This window comes from Lytechinus pictus, chromosome 13, assembly GCF_037042905.1.
Source record: "Lytechinus pictus isolate F3 Inbred chromosome 13, Lp3.0, whole genome shotgun sequence".
In the NCBI taxonomy this organism is placed as follows: Eukaryota; Metazoa; Echinodermata; class Echinoidea; order Temnopleuroida; family Toxopneustidae; genus Lytechinus; species Lytechinus pictus.
Genome location: NC_087257.1, coordinates 29945617 through 29963808, shown reverse-complemented (window position 1 = coordinate 29963808; position 18192 = coordinate 29945617). Strand labels below are relative to the sequence as shown.

Here is an 18192-nt window from a genome sequence, read left to right as displayed (position 1 = left end):
GACTAGCTGAGCGGTCCCTCATTCGGGGCCAGGAACGATCGGGTCGGCGTTCACTGCCAGGTAAGGGGGTATTGTGCTGTCCGATGGTTCGCATCCAGAAGTCGGGGATGTCGATCCCGCTGTCTCTGTAGAAGTTGTTACGACAAAGACATATATACTAATAGCCTCCTTAATCCTGCGTGTATACCAATGTCTCTCTTTGGCAATGCAATGTACACCCTCCCAATCTGGGTGGTGTTGCTTCTCCCAAGCATGTTCTGCCACCGCGGATGTGTCGGTTCGCTGTAACCGAACATTGCGCTTGTGTTCAGAAATGCGTTCAACTATCGGTCGGGCTGTTTCTCCGATGTAAGACCCGTCACATCCCTGGCAAGGAATGTTGTATACTACGCCATCACGTCTGTGATCAGGGATAGGGTCTTTGGGGTGTACAAGCTGTTTGTGTACGGTGGTGTCCGAGCGGAAAACCGTTCGGATACCGTGACCTTCTAATCGGCGTTTAAGTTGTTGTGAAAGGCCATCTATGTATGGCAAGACTGTGCGAGTCTTGAAAAAGACCGAGCAGCACGTATTATAACTCACCCACCTGAACTCCCGAAAGAAAGAGCACACATACGTGGCGCCTTGTACAGCAACTGCTACCCACGCCGTTTTATCAAGAACACTTTCAAGAAAAAACAACCACCAAGGGATCAGGAGCCCCCCCCCCTTTCCCCCCTCCCCAAATGACAATACAATAATGAAAATTTCATGTTTTTTTCTCCCTGTTCAATACTTAGGAAACTTGTTAAGAATCAGAGGGTAAGATTTCTCAGTACACCTGGAAAGACTCTCCCTGGAGTAATGTTGGTGCTGCACTAAGTGAGTTCTTTTTAAGACTTCTAATCTAATACTTGTAGCTGGCCAAGTTTTCTTTACATAGGAATCCAATATATATGTTATGTATTTGATGTGTTAATGAAGTTTCCAATATTACTGGTAACATTCTCATTGCTGTATGGCTATTATTTGTCTAGCTTCAAATTTCTTTATGATATTAAGATCTTTTTCAGAGTTAATTTTAATATTATTAGCATCTTCTTTGGAGTTGATGTGCTTGTACCAATGCATAGTCTTAACAGTGAGGATACCCTTGCAAATGGCAGTTATTTTTACTTTGTTGATATCAGATCAGATACAGCAGAACCAGTCATCATTAGGTGCCCAGCCTGGTGTAGTAGGTACCCCTACCACTGTCTATGGTCAATCTATGGTGAGCAGTGATGGGTTAATGGGAGCTACAACATTATACTCTACTCCACAGCAAACCATGCAACAAAGACAAAATATTGCCATACAACAGGTAAAAGTCATTTAATTGTTGAGACATACAAAGTCCCAAGGAATTCAATGAACACTTAACATTAACAACATTTTAAAAGTTGAAGATGAATTATGCTGGATATCAAAAAATATCTGACAATCACTGAGCGTAAAAAAAATGAAAAAGAAAAGTATCTTGGTATTCCAATTGGTATTACTCATAATGATAATGTCATATTTCACCTAGGGTAGCCACTTCGTATCCAAAAACTGTTCTCCCATCAGACCCTGCTTAACACGATAATGTCATTATCATATCACAAACAATTCTTAATAAATATCTGACTGGTGTTTATTTATTGTCTTTTTTTACAGGGTTGCATTTAATGTTAGTGCAATGCTGTTGTACAGCATTGATAATGTACAAATAATTCCTGTATGCACTGTGCTGGTCCTGCATTCTCTATCTGACTTCCCCTTTCCTACCCTCCCCCCCCCCCCCCCCCCCGATCCCTGATTCTCAACCTTTTATTCTCCTATCTCCAAGCCCTACCCGTCCCCCTTACCTGATTTTCAACCTTCCATTCTCCTGTCTCCTAGCCCTAACCCTCCCCCCCCCCCCGATCCCTGATTCTCAACCTTCCATTCTCCTATCTCCTAGCCCAACCCCAACCCCATCCCTGATTCTCAACCTTCCATTCTCCTGTCTCCTAGCCCTACCCCCCCCCCCCATCCCTGAATCTCAACCTTCCATTGTCCTGTCTCCTAGCCCTACCCCCCCCCTTGATTCTCAACCTTCCAACCTGATTATAACAGTACTGTATATCTATATAGCAGCAGAGTGTGTTAATGAGATATGTGAAAACTTACATTTGAATAATGTTACTGAAGTTCATTAGATGAAAACGACTCTTGTGTTGAAATATCATTTGAGAATTTATGGTATATTATATTTTCATAATCTCAACGAGCCCTTGCAATCAATACGCTTTGAAAGTGTATAAATATCATAGTGCTAGTTCTTGCTTTGTAAGACATTATTTTGAAGTCAATGGCTACATCAAGAGAGACTTATTTGATTATCGCATCTTTTTACCTACGTGTACATAGCAATGATGTGCATACACCAATGCTCACCCCAAACCAATTTATAATCACTGCATTACCAAAAAAGTTAATTTCATTCCAAGATGGATTAGATGTACACTTAAACCATTCACCTTGTTGAATTGATCTGAAACAAAAAGTCTGGTTCAAATGACATATTCTGAAAAACATATGAATGTGTCGTGGTCTAGTTGTTAAGACTCGTCTTTCAATCTGAAGGACATGGGTGAATTTGATTCCAAGCCATGGTGTGTTAACCTTCAGCAAGAAATTTACCCAAGTTGTGCTGCACCCAACCCCGGTGAGGTAAATGGGTACTGGCAGGAAGTAATTCCTCAAAAAGCTGTGGTTACCGGCAGGAAGTAATTCAAAAAGCTGTGTGTACCGGACTCAATAGGCTATCTTAGCCAGGGTATTGTAGGTGCACCTTGAGCACCGAGCAAGGTGGATACGTGTGCTATACAAATCATATATTATTTTATTTATTTAAAGAGGATGAATTCAAAGAGGAGACTAGTAAATTTTTAAAGCAAATCAGACAATTACAAATTTAGGAATTTTCGAAAGGTTTAATTACTATTCATAATTCATAATTTTTTTATGATAATACTCTATGTTTCATGACATGCATTTTTCCTAAGATTGTATTCAACACATGTCTATTGCAAAAAAGTTGAAAAATCTGACTTGTTTTTTTTTCCACACAGAATAATTTGTCCTAAATCTTTTTTTTACAAGGACCCTTTGCAAGAGGAATTTCATATTAGGAAAAATGGTGATCTCACTGTGCTTTATTAAAAATGGGGATAACAAGTCAGTTTGTAAATAAATGCCCTTGATGTGCATATAAGATACGCTTACACTGTTCATACAATATCTAACCCATCTATTTGGATTACACATATATACTGCTTGTCTCTGCACAAAATTCATGTGGTTGAAAATTATTGTAGTTAAAATTAGACTGATAATTTGCACAAATTCCTGTTATTCAACCTCCCCTGCACAAATGAAGATTAATGAATAAATCATACTTTGAATTTATGATTATTGATGAGATATTTTAAGATGCATATTTATTAAATAGATGTGACATTGAAATAGAATTGTGGTACTTTAATGGAATATCATAGAATATGTAAACCATAATGAATAATAGAAATCTATACAATTGTACACACATGAGCATACCTTCTGTTATTCATTATAAAAATTCAATGGATGAAGTTTGTCTTGCATTAAAATAAATTATCTGAATTTAAAGATAAAACCATTAGACCTCTATCTATGGTTTATTCCCCCTTTTTGACTAATTATACATGTAAAATATAGTCTGAAGTCAAATCTACATTATAGATTATAGATGAACATATTTAGTTTTGTTTTTGAAGAGTTCAAAGCCAAAAAATCCCACTGCATATATGTCTTATAAATCCTTAGGCATTCTAATATTTGTGGATAGTTAAGTGGTGCGTATGGGGGTTTTGGCTTTCCATATACAGTGCATCCACAAAAAACTATAAATTGTGAAATGGCTGCCAAATAGAATATATATTACTTTGGGGAGAAAGACTTATATGTGTGGAAAGCCAAAAAAGTCAACTTTCAAGTTTCACTCAAAATTTGGAAAACTATTCATGCTTGAGCAAGCACTGCCCACTGAAACAAAGGCTATGGAAATTAAATGCATTAGGGTTCATAAACTGCCATTTTTGTGCAGCATTTTGACTTTAACACGTGGATCTCAGCAATGTGTTTATGAGAGTCAGGAGAATAGGGGGTTAGATAGGACTTAAAGTGAAGTATGTTGATGGGATAAAGGTCAACAAAACATTTGGCAACCCCTCCCCTCATCTCTACCCCCCCCCCCTTCTTTCCTCCTGAGAGACTAAACTCTGCCAGGCTGGGCAGGAATTAGCCTTAGTACAGTTTGTAATTAGGTTAGTCCTTTGGAACTTGCATTGCTAAGGGTGTTATGCTTAATTAATAAATGAGATCAGTTTTAGTTTCTTAGGCAAATTTCATGAATTACTAAATTGAAAGTTATTGCATGAGTGAACAGGAATTGTAATTTTAGTGTAGCATATTCATCTTGTGGACCTCAAAGGTGTGTTCGTGAGTCAGAGTAATGTGATGGTACCTGTTACAAGCAAGATGTTGAGATATGTAAGACTTGGTTAAAATGGCGTTCCTCTATTTTTTGTCCTTTTGTCCTCTATTTCCCAGGCTCCTTCTCTCTAGACTGTCTCACTTCCTGGATTGTAACCTATTCAAAACTTAACTGCCAAGTGACTGGTGACTGAAGGTCTTTTGTTTTCATTGAATGATTACCAATAAATTGAATGATTATGATGATTTATGAAATAATTTATTGAAAAAAAACTGAATGTTTGATTTATCACATTGCACATTAAATGAGTTGATTTATTGATAAATTGTTGATTAAATGATTGATAGGAAAAAGCTGATGCCCCAATTCAGAATTTATCATTAAATCAACATTCTGCTCTGGACTTCACGTGTATAACAATAGCAAGTCTCTCAACAGGAGGGGAGGGTGGGAGAGAGGGAGGGGGCTAAATGTTCTGTTGACCCTTATTCCATCAACCTACTTCTCCCACTTAAGTCCTACATGTATCTCACCCCCTATTTTCCTGACTCCAATGAACACATTGCTGAGATACACATGATGAAATTCAAATGCTGCAAAAAAAAAGTGAAATTTGTGTTCACTCATGCATTAAAGTCCAATTAACTAATTTATGAAATTTGCTAAAACAAGCAAATCTGGTCACATTTGGTCATTAATTTATCACAATGCCCTTAACTTTGCAAGTTCCAAAGGATTTAGCTCTAAAAAACTGACATTATATCTGTTCCCCTATAGTGAAATTTTTTTTTATTTCGCAGCAATTTCACGTGTATATTTTTTTAGACGCACTGTAGTACCGATCTGCGAACGTTTAAAAAAAAGACCTCTTTGGAACAGTTTTCATGATATGCATACAATTTTGGAGCTTAAACTTGCTTAAATGTCATCCTCAATAGGTCAAATAAGTAGTCTCTTTGCCAAAACTGTACATGCAATTGAACCGGGGTTGAAAACTTGCATCAAAATAAATGCTCATGAATTTGTGTGTTTTTGAAGTCTCGCTCGCCGATCTTGCCGCGAAATCCATGAAAATTTCCACTTTTACAGTAATATATTGTAAAGACAATCCACGAAAGATAGAAATGATGTTCATAATCACGGAAAAAGAAATTGAGAGAGATGAGTTAATCACATTTTAAAAATGACACATACTAGTAATTCAAATACAATCAAATACAATCCACCCACACAGACCGCTACCTCAATTTCCGCTCACACCATCACCCATCCGTCCACCAATCAGTCGCCGACACTCTCATCAGACGAGCCCACCAACTCAGCGACAAGGCACACTTACAGCAGGAACTCAAGCACCTGACCAATGCACTCACCACCATCAACCATTACCCCAGGAGAAGGATCAACACTCAACCATCCAGCCACCAACCCAGCACCAACAGCACCGAAAACCCATCCGAAACCAAGCCTATCGCCACCATAGCACTTCCCTACATCGGCAAGACTTCACACCGACTACAACGCATCCTTCACTCTGCCAACATCCTCGTCAGACACCAATCCTCTCACAAGCTACACTCCATCCTGCACCCTCATAAGGACAAACACCAATCCAACAAGCAACCAGGCGTCTACAAGATTCCCTGCGACTGTGGCAATGTCTACATTGGAGAAACCGGCCGAGACTTCGACACCAGACTAAAGGAACACAAGACCCACCACCGACGCAGCGACTGGGACCGATCTGCCATCGTCAAACATGCACAACAGGAAAATCACCGCATAGACAGGGACAAGAGCCACCTAATCACCAACATCCGGCACTGAATACCAGAAGGGTCAGGGAAGCCATTGAGATACATCAACACAACACCGTGCCTCAAGACCCAGGCCTCCACATCAACAGCATCTGGCACCCAATCCTACGTCACCACCCAACTTCCAACCAATCCACAACCAACTCCACAAGTAACCCGCCGTCCACCGTCACCCCACCAAGCCCTCCTACCCAACACAACAGTCTGATCGAATCACCAACTCAACCAGCGACTTCGCCGACGCACACACCACCGCCACCGACACCTCGCTACAACCTCCACCGACGACCCAACACCGCATCCGTACACCAGGCCACCCACTCACTCCCGCCGAAGCCTACCCGACAAGTCCGCCGACCAACACGCACAGAACGCCACCACTGATGTACCTACCACGCCGCCGACACACATACACGCCGTCTACACACTGCGTCCGCATACCACGCCAACTCGTTTCCCGCTAAAACCGCCGACCCACGCACAGAGCGCCACCTACGACGTCAGCCCGCCGTGACCGCCATCCCAGCGCTTTCCCCCACGTCCGCACGCATGCCATAAGTACCGCCGCACGCCAAGTGAACACTCACTCCTGAAGACGGACAGTCAACCTGCCCGAAACATCGAGTCTCTCTACTACTCATCATCTCTACTCGCCGACTCAAGCCAGCATCTCCTCATTAATCTTTCCTGGTTTACAGTCCTTTTCAGGACTACTTTCAAGAAAGAATACTCTACTCTCAAATCTCCACTTTCTCGCCTATCCATTTCTTCTCTTCTTCTATCCACTGTTTCTATAACACTTCACATGGTGTACCGTAAACCACATCAGCGATTGTACATACCACCATGCAAACCTTCAAACAACATCCAAATATTAGTAGGTTTAGAATCGGAGCTTGACTACTACCAAAACAGCAAAATGAGCGTACACACATGCAACTTCAGCACGCACACATGTGAAATGCAAATTCAGGATCCTGCTGGATCTCGCTAGCGTGTTCCACGGCCCGACGCTGAAACCCATCAGAGAAGATAAAATCGTCTTCCTACTAAATCATGCACCACTTTTGTGATACGCGTAAGCTGCATAGCGCGCAGTCGGCATCGAGCAGGATTGCCCCGGGATCCGCAGCGCGTCGCTGATGATAATTTGAACGGCTTCTCTAAAGCAATAGTTCGTAGACCTAACTGGCAACTTCATTCTTGATTGAGGCTAATACAATTTTTTTTTCTTTCAAATCATGAAAATGGCCCCCCAAATCATAAATAAGTTTGTTATGAATGATTCAATAACTTATTGGCTTATTCATTGGTATAAAATGATTTGATATTGTTCAAATTTTCAGACTTTGTCATGGAATTGTTTACTAGTAACCAACAGCCCCCCCCTTCCCCCTTCCCCCTCCCCAAATGACAATACAATAATGAAAATTTTTTTTTTTTTTTCTCCCTGTTCAATTCTTAGGAAACTTGTTAAGAATCAGAGGGTAAGATGTCTCAGTACACCTGGAAAGACTCTCCCTGGAGTAATGTTGGTGCTGCACTAAGTGAGTTCTTTTTAAGACTTCTAATCTAATACTTGTAGCTGGCCAAGTTTTCTTTACATAGGAATCCAATATATATGTTATGTATTTGATGTGTTAATGAAGTTTCCAATATTACTGGTAACATTCTCATTGCTGTATGGCTATTATTATTGTCTAGCTTCAAATATCTTTATGATATTAAGATCTTTTTCAGAGTTAATTTTAATATTATTAGTATCTTCTTTGGAGTTGATTTGCATGTACCAATACATAGTCTTGACAGTGAGGATACCCTTGCAAATGGCAGTTATTTTTACTTTGTTGATATCAGATCAGATACAGCAGAACCAGTCATCATTAGGTGCCCAGCCTGGTGTAGTAGGTACCCCTACCACTGTCTATGGTCAATCTATGGTGAGCAGTAATGGGTTAACAGGAGCTACAACATTATACTCTACTCCACAGCAAACCATGCAACAAAGACAAAATATTGCCATACAACAGGTAAAAGTCATTTAATTGTTGAGACATACAAAGTCCCAAGGAATTCAATGAACACTTAACATTAACAACATTTTAAAAGTTGAAGATGAATTATGCTGGATATCAAAAAATATCTGACAATCACTGAGTGTAAAAAATGAAAAAGAAAAGTATCTTGGTATTCCAATCGGTATTACTCATAATGATAATGATAATGTCATATGTTACTCTGTGTAGCAACTTCATTTCCAAAAACTGTTCTCCAAGCAGGCTCTGCTTAACATGATAATACTATTATCATTTCACTCAATTTGCAAACAATTTTAAATGAATAAATGTCTGACTGGTATTGGTTTATTGACTTTTTACAGGGTTGCAATTAATGTGCAATCCTTGTGTACAGCGTTGTTAATGTATAGTGTACATATACTTCCTGTACGCACTGTACATTTAGCATGACAAAGATACAGTGTATGCAACTTTTTTGTTTACATCGGATTCATGAGAATTTTTTTTAGGTTTTTACCGGGGCTTTTTTTTGTGACCTTAAATTCCTGGTTGCGGTAAGTTGATGCATTATGCCCTCTGAGATCGCTGCCATGGATCGTGACAAAAATTTGCTCAAAAGTAGATGACATAATAAATTGCACTACTTTCATATGATATGAATTATGCGTATTTATGCGTAATTCCTACTTTTTGATCTAATTCACTAAATGAAGTTCCGAGAAGGCTATTTTTGGGGGTGAAAATGTTATTTATATTATTCCTCACAGTTTTTTTTTGTAGTTTTTTAGACAATGTGAGGGAAAACGAACAGTAAATGAAAAGTACCTGGTTGTTTAATATAAGTTTCTCAGGACAAATTGATATTCTAAACAAGCCCTGAAAATTTGAGAGCGTTTACTTCAAAAATGGCGAAAATATGAGGTGATGAATTTTACATGCAGAAAATAAACTGTTTCTACATTTGTAGATGTTGGTTAGATATTTAAAACATTTAGAATGTTATCGCAGAGTTAATTGCACAGCTCCGCTGGGCATGCTTTCTCTTCCTGACTTCCTCTTTCTTACCCCCTCCCCATCCCTGATTCTCAACCTTCCATTCTCCTGTCTCCTAGCCCTACCCCCCCCCCATCCCTTATTCTCAACTTTTTATTCTCCTATCTCCTAGCCCTACCCCCCCCCATCCCTTATTCTCAACCTTCCATTCTCCTGTCTCCTAGCCCTACCCCCCCCCCATCCCTTATTCTCAACTTTTTATTCTCCTATCTCCTAGCCCTACCCCCCCATCCCTTATTCTCAACCTTCCATTCTCCTATCTCCTAGCCCTACCCCCCCCCCCCATCCCTTATTCTCAGCCTTCCATTCTCCTGTCTCCTAACCCTACCCCCCCCCCATCCCTTATTCTCAGCCTTCCATTCTCCTGTCTCCTAGCCCTACCCCCCCCCCATCCCTAATTCTCAACCTCCCATTCTCCTGTCTCCTAGCCCTACCCCCCCCCCCCCCCATTCCTGATTCTTAACCTTCCAACCTATCTATATAGCAGCAGAGTGTGTTAATGAGATATGTGAAAACTTACATTTGAATAATGTTACTGAAGTTCATTAGATGAAAACGACTCTTGTGTTGAAATATCATTTGAGAATTTATGGTATATTATATTTTTATCATCTCAACCAGCCCTTGCAATCATTATGCTTTGAAAGTGTATAAATATCATAGTACTAGTTCTTGCTTTGTAAGACATTATTTTGAAGTCAATGGCTACATCAAGAGAGACTTATTTGATTATCGCATCTTTTTACCTACGTGTACATAGCAATGATGTGCATACACCAATGCTCACCCCAAACCAATTTATAATCACTGCATTACCAAAAAAGTTAATTTCATTCCAAGATTGATTAGATGTACACTTAAACCATTCACCTTGTTGAATTGATCTGAAACAAAAAGTCTGGTTCAAATGACATATTCTGAAAAACATATGGGTGTGTTGTGGTGTAGTTGTTAAGACTCGTCTTTCAATCTGAAGGACATGGGTGAATTTGATTCCAAGTCATGGTGTGTTTTCTTTCAGAAAGAAATGTACCCAAATTGTGCTGCATTCAACCCCGGTGAGGTAAATGGGTACCAGCAGGAAGTAATTCCTCAAAAAGCTGTGGGTACCGGCAGGAAGTAATTCAAAAAGCTGTGTGTACCGGACTCAATAGGCTATCTTAGCCGTGGTATTGTAGGTGCACCTTGAGCACTGAGCAAGGTGGATACTTGCGCTATACAAATCATATATTTATTTAAAGAGGATGAATTCAAAGAGAAGACTAGTAAATTCTTTTAAGCAAATCAGACAATTAGAAATTTAGAAATTTTTGAAAGGTCTAATTACTATTCGTAAGGAGATCATATTTTTTTAGTATTTCATACTTTCTTTTTTAAATGATAATACTGTGTGTTTCATGCCATAAATTTTCCCTAAAATTGTATTCAACACATGTCTATTGCAAATAAGTTGAAATCTGATTTGTTTTTTCCGCACAGAATAATTTGTCCTAAATCTTTTTTTACAAGGACCCTTTGCAAGAGGAATTTTATATTAGGAAAAAGGGTGGTCTTACTGTGCTTTATTAGAAATGGGGACAACAAGTCAGTTTGTAAATAAATGCCCTTGATGTGCATATAAGATACGCTTACACTGTTCATACAATATCTAACCCATCTATTTGGATTACACATATATACTGCTTGTCCCTGCACTAAATTCATGTGGTTGAAAATTATTGTAGTTAAAATTAGACTGATAATTTGCACAAATTCCTGTTATTCAACCTCCCCTGCACAAATGAAGATTAATGAATAAATCATACTTTGAATTTATGATTATTGATAAGATATTTTAAGATGCATATTTATTAAATAGATATGACATTGAAATAGAATTGTGGTACTTTAATGGAATATCATAGAATATGTAAACCATAATGAATAATAGAAATCTATACAATTGTACACACATGAGCATACCTTCTGTTATTCATTATAAAAATTCAATGGATGAAGTTTGTCTTGCATTAAAATAAATTATCTGAATTTATAGATAAAATCATTAGACCTCTATCTATGGTTTATTCCCCCTTTTTGACTAATTATACATGTAAAATATAGTCTAATGTCAAATCTCTATTATAGATTATAGATAAACATTTAGTTTTGTTTTGGAAGAGGTCAAAGCCAGACAAACCCATGGCATATTTATATTCACATGTCTTATAAATCCTTAGCCATTCCAATATTTGTGGATAGTTAAGTGGTGTGTATGGGGTTTTTGGCTTTCCATATACAGTGCATCCAAAAACAAAACAAAAACACTTTTGAAATGGCTGCCATATAAAATATATATTACTTTGGGGAGAAAGACTTGTATGTATGGAAAGCCAATAAAGTCAACTTTCAAATGACACCCAAAAGTTGGAAAACTATTCATGCTTGAGCGAGCACTGCCCACTGAAACAAAGGATGTGGAAATTAAATGCATGAGTGTTAATAGACTGCAATTTTTGTGCAGCACTTTGACTTTATCATGTGGATCTCAGTAATGTGTTCATGAGAGTCAGGAGAGTCGGGGGGGGGGGGTAAGATAGGACTTAAGTAGGTGATGTATGTTAATGGGATAAAGGTCAACAGAACATTTGGCAACCCCTCCCCTCATTTTTACCACCCGGGGGGGGGGGGGGGGCACTCAGTATATAATGCATAGTGGGTATGTGCCGCGGAGGGGACCCCCATTTTTACACTCAAATTTCCGTTCCAAGGCATAGCATTTTTGTCTTATTGAGAAAAAGAACATAGAAAGCCGCTCCAAAGCATAGCATTATCTTCTCATTGAGAAAAAAAGAAGAAATGTATGTTGATACATGTAGTTAAGTGGTGTGTATGGGTTTGTTTGTTTTTTGCTTTCTGTATTGTTACACAGAGTGCTACATGTATATTTGTGATTATGTGTTGATTATAAAAGAATATGTTCAAAGTGATTTGAATTCAGCTACATTTATATGGTTTAAATGAGAATTAATGTGCAATAAAATTTATTTATATGTACCAAATTAAAGTTTATTGATTACTTTTGTTGTTGTTCTGATGGGTAAATTAGGAGGTTTTTTTTTATCATCTACAAAGCTGTTGATGACATTATGCATGACATTGCTAACAATTTTGATTTCAAATTCATTTTAAGAGAAATCACATATTCTGATGTTACGATATGCAGATAATTGTCAACACACACAAATAGTGCAATGTTTATTTCTGCAAACAGTATCAAAGTATATTATTAGAAATATAATCATATTCTGTTCAAAAGGCAAAAGTATTTTTGCCCCTGATTTGGCAGTCATGTCACAAAATCTGGTTACTAAATTAATCTAATGATTTTAAGTTTAAAGGAGAATGAAACTCTTGGAGCAAGTTAGCTTTTGTGAAAGCAGAAAAATCAAAGAATAAGATCAACAAAAGTTTGAGTAAAATAGGACTAGCAATAAAAGAGTTATGAGCATTTGAATGTCGAGATCAATAATGCTATGGAGATCCTCCCATTGGCAATGCGACCAAGATCTGTGATGTCACACACGTACAACTCTCCCATTTGAACACTGAAAATATACCCCAAAACATCTCTTTTTGCTCATTCTAATCATATGACAAATGATTCATCAATGATATAATGTTGTGAAACCTCTGTACTTGTCATCTCATAAAGAGAACACCTCACCTTGTGATAGACTCTATAAAAGTGAGAATATAAGTGAAATAAGTACTAAAGTAATGAGGGAGTTGTACGTGTGTGACATCACAGATCTTGGTCGCATTGCCGATGGGAGGATCTACATGGCACTAGTGATCTCAATATTCAAATGCTCATAACTTTCTTATTATTCATTCAATCTTCCTCAAACTTTCAACAATATGTTTCTTTGATTTTTCTCTTTGATATTGATTCAGCTGGTTTCAAGGGTTTCATTCTCCTTTAATGTTTGTGATGTTTGCAAAGATTTTTTTTATAAATGTTATAATTTTGCAAGGTAAACATTCCAACACTCTACATTGGAATTGAAGGAAAAGTCAGTTGATTTGTATTTATCATGATAACATTTTTTACAGAGACTTCCCATAAATGAATATTGAAATAAAAGGCTGAAATAGAAAAGAAGGCCTTGATGCATCGTTTCATTTTGTTGTGTGTGTATTTTTGTAATTATCAATTATTGTTTATTATACCTTGCAAGCAGATATCCAGTCATGGCTTCAATGTGTCTATAATTATTGAATGGAATAAGAACATAAACTTGCATCTTGCTATAATTGTACAATAGGAAATAAATAGCCTTTCCATTCCTGTTCATAGTTTAATATCTTTATTGCCCAACAAGAAATATGCAACAGATATGTATGAACTGAGAGAATACAATAAATAAATAACAACTTTATTTGATGCAAGGCACCATGTGACAAACAAATTGTAACAGCTGCTTGACTTTAGAAGAAAACAAATATTTGGTACATGTTGTACCATTTCCTAGGGTGCGTTTATCCGCCAGTTTTTTACCCTAGAATCATGATCTGAATCATGATTCAAATCATTATTCTGCAGAATCACGATTGCGTTTAGTCGAAATTGAATATAATCATGATTAGAATCACAAACATGAAACACGAAAAAAGGGACGTTTGGAAAGACGTTTCTGCAGAATCACGTACGAAAATGTTCGAATAAACAATATCGTGATTACAATCATGATTCTATGACCTCACTGTTGTGTCGGGCTACTTCCTGTTTGACTCTTGCCAAGCTCAAGGCGCTCTATATGCTCATTGTATGTACATGATTATGTACTACGCATGCATTTCTTGTCATGTTCAAGTTCTGTGTTGGTCATCGCATCGTCCACTACTTTTCATTTTTTGGTCATGTCTTCAAGTTCTAGTAAATGAATTAACTGGACAGACAATGATCTCAGTTGTTGTTGAGTATACAGTATCAATATTAAATTGGATCTACGCTGAAATTCACTTCCGAACACCATTTTGGATAAACTAACAAGATGAATAGAAGCATATGGACCCTATATGATAGAAGTAAACAAAATGAGGTATAGACTGAATTCTGGAAGCAAAAGATTTTTCGAGAGCCGAAACACGTGCGAAAAACTTCCTCTGTCAAACTGCGCACTAGTGATGCACACTGGATTGTCCCAAATATGAGGAGAAACAGCATTGGAATGAAGGTCGTCTAAACGCTGATTCTGTGATATTGTGATTCATGTTTGTGTTTTGAATCATGATTCAAATCATGATTCTGGCTTGAGGTCGCATAAACGCAGCCTTACACAATTTACCTTTTACAAAGATCATTTTGTACAATCATGTTTTCATTTACACTTCTCTGTACATTTCCTTCTTTGATATTACCATAACTTCAGTCCTTTATATTTCCATAATTTCTGTTTACAAAGATGAATTATTGTCAGGGAGATTGTGAAGATGAAAGTCACACTAAATAGTAGAATGATTGCACTATAAATATTTTTACCTGAAACTGGTTTGAAATCCAGGTCTTTCTTTGAATCTCCATGAACTACATACATGCATATACTGATTTATTAAAGGACTAGTCCACCAAAACAAAAAGTTGATTTAAATAAAAAGAGAAAAATCCAACAAGCATGACAATGAAAATTTCATCAAAATGAGATGTAAAATAAGAAAGTTGTGATATTTCTTAGTGTCGCTTAATTTCACAAAACAGTTATGCACATCCTGGTTGGTATGCAAATGGGGAACTGATGACATCACTCATTTACTATTTCTTTTGTATCTTATGATATGAAATATGAAATGTTATTTTTTTCTCCTCCCTTAACATGTGGAATTTCCATTTTTTGTCTCACCTGCATAGCAGAGTGAGACTATAGGCGCCGCTTTTCCGACGGCGGCAGCAGCGTCAACACCAAATCTTAACCTGAGATTAAGTTTTTGAAATGAAGCATGACTTAGAAAGTATATGGACCTAGTTCATGAAACTTGGCCATAAGGTTAATCAAGTATTACTGAACATCCTGCATGAGTTTCATGTCACATGACCAAGGTCAAAGGTCATTTAGGGTCAATGAACTTAGACTATGTTGGGGGAATCAAAATCAAAATCTTAACCTAAGGTTAAGTTTTTTTCCGGCGGCGACAATGAATTTTGGCCACGTTGGGGGTATTTGTTGAATTACCATCATATCTCTGTTGTTAAGTGTATTGGTCTAGTTCATAAAACGTGGAAATAAGAGTAACCAAGTATCACTAAACATCTTGTGCGAGTTATAGTAGTTTTCAATATCAGCACTGCTGCTATATTGAATCGTGTGATGCAGGTGAGACCGCCAGAGGCATTCCACTTGTTAACATTTTATAGTTCAGTCAAGTTGTCCTTATTGTCAAATCTGTAAAAAATGAAATATTGTATAATTCAAACAATAAAAAACACAAGAAACAGTGAGGGACATCATCGATTCTGTACATGTGACTAATTTGTGCATATAACTATTTTTTTTAAATAAGTGAAACCTTAAATGTCATAACTTTTTATTTTACATTTGATTCTGATGAAATTTTCAGCATTGTGCTTATCTGATTTTCTCTATTGATTCAAATCAACAATTCCTTGAGATGGCCTTGACCTTTAACAGTATTGTTTCTGATATGACATAATAATGGAAGCCAATACTAGCATACACAGATGTGATATACAGTACTGCAATCTTCTTGATTCCAATGCTCTACATTCCTTTAAGAAATAATATATCTTAGAGATTTATTTAGATTTTTACAATAATCACAAAATATCACAAAGATAATCACAAAATGTAGATTTTGTGATTACACAAAATCTTGTTTTGAGATTTGTGACCAAGTATCTGTTTCACTGTTATAAGAAGAATCTTTGCCTTTGAATATCCAAAAATGAAAATCCATGTTTGATTGTTCGAAAAAGACATGAAATGAAATACTAAAAAAATCTGCTTTGCCCTCTATTAATCGTAGACCCGACAGGGGCTGTGCAGTGCCAGATTGACGAGGCTCTATCCCTTCAGTCATTGAATGCCAAACAGGGTAGCATCAACTCCCATCTTTTAACATCTTTTGGTCTGACGCGGCCTGGGTTTGAACCCCCGACCTCCCGGTTGTGAGATGGATGCTCTACCAACTGAGCCAACACACATTTTCAAAATGAAATGGTATTATAGTATTAAAGTTCTAGATTTAACAAGTTCTGACAAAGTTTAAGTAAGTAAACATCATGAAACAATAAAAGCTAGCAAACTGAGTTCATTGAAAATTGCTTTTAAAAAAGTAAGCACATGTTGGTACATCTGATAATAGTGGTTTGGGAAAAAAAACATGTTCACTGAATAATGGCAAAAAGAATTTCATCTGGAATATTTGTTTGCTTATGAATTAATACTTTCAGGGTCGTTTTGTTTGTATTCTGTTTGAATTTATTTGCCCATTATTACAACTATAAAATGTCTTTAACCCCCCCCCCCAAAAAAAAAAAAAAAAAATTAATGAATAAATAAATAAATAAATAAATAAATAAATAAACAAATAAATAAAATCATGTTGAAGATGGCAGAATAATAAGGAAAGGAAACAGACATGCCAAAAGATTCAATAAATAAATTTGATTTTAAATAATGAATTCGAAAAAATGTGATTTGAACATGCATAAGAAAGTTTAACAACCAAAGTTACCAAGCTCATCTACTGTTCAGATTTAGAACATACAATGGTAGCCCGAGTGATGAACCCTAAAAAAAATCCACGTGGTAAAATGGTGGTAATTTTTTCTACCTGATTGCTAAGCATCAATGCTTGTAAGCAAGTAACCTGACGACTGACGGCTTAAAGTCCTCTCAGAGGGAACTGGTAATGAGGATTAATGCACTGGCGCACCAAGTGGGAATTGAACCTAGGTCATCAGAATATGAATGAGCTATCGCGCCTCCATGTTAATTTGTTACGCCTCAATGTTACTTTGTTAATTTATATCAATTGAAAATGTTCATCCATGAAGACCTGATCACACAAAATAAACAATACTATCGTATTGTGTGATTCAATTATGACATCCATAATGATAGGGTATAGTACATGGTACTATTGTATTAAGGTAAATCCTTTTACATCCATATTTATTTAGTACAGTACAAGGTTATACTGAACCCGTCTGTGATAAAAAATCTTTTCTTTGATTTGCATACCAATATGCACACCATGGCAACCAAACATGCATTTCTCAGAATACCTCTATAAATAAACCCTAAAGATATCAACATTAATTTGTCAAATACCTGTCATACTAATAAGCCAATGAAGGTTGAATTTAATGTCTTAATATCTTTAACTGTTTGAGTCCTTTCCCTTCCACTTTTCTCTTTTTATTTCCTTGTCTGTCCCTCTTTCTTTCTTTACATCCTATCTTTAGCTTTCTATCGTTTTTTTGTAGGCTAGGCAAAATTTGAAATGATTACAGTTATTGTCTTGCCAAAATTGAATTTTTTGATTGAAATTTTGAATTGAAAATTAAAATGTATTATACTAATTGTCCTTTTGTTGAATCTATTTATATATATATAATTCATTTTGTATCTCATATAGAATATTCATACCTTTAAGTAGTGTCAAATCATAATCGACAGTATTTTTACTTCTATGTTCTCCATGTCACTCTCCTCTTCTTCACCACTTTCTGTTTTTCTCGCTACCTCACTCAATTTTCTCTTTGAACTTGGAGAACATACCC

At 36.9% G+C, this 18192-nt stretch overlaps 1 long non-coding RNA gene across 2 annotated transcripts; it reads left to right on the top strand.

Annotated features, from left to right (window-relative positions):
- The first annotated feature begins 778 nt into the window (after window positions 1-778).
- Window positions 779-12450, top strand: LOC135156369 (uncharacterized). Of its 2 annotated transcripts, XR_010295495.1 has the most exons (5): window positions 779-861; window positions 1170-1252; window positions 7802-7883; window positions 8194-8366; window positions 10429-12450. It is a non-coding gene; the product is annotated as an uncharacterized LOC135156369 (long non-coding RNA). The 2 variants fall into 2 exon arrangements; XR_010295494.1 differs by lacking the exon at window positions 779-861 and having other exon boundaries at window positions 1177-1342.
- Window positions 12451-18192: the final 5742 nt, after the last annotated feature.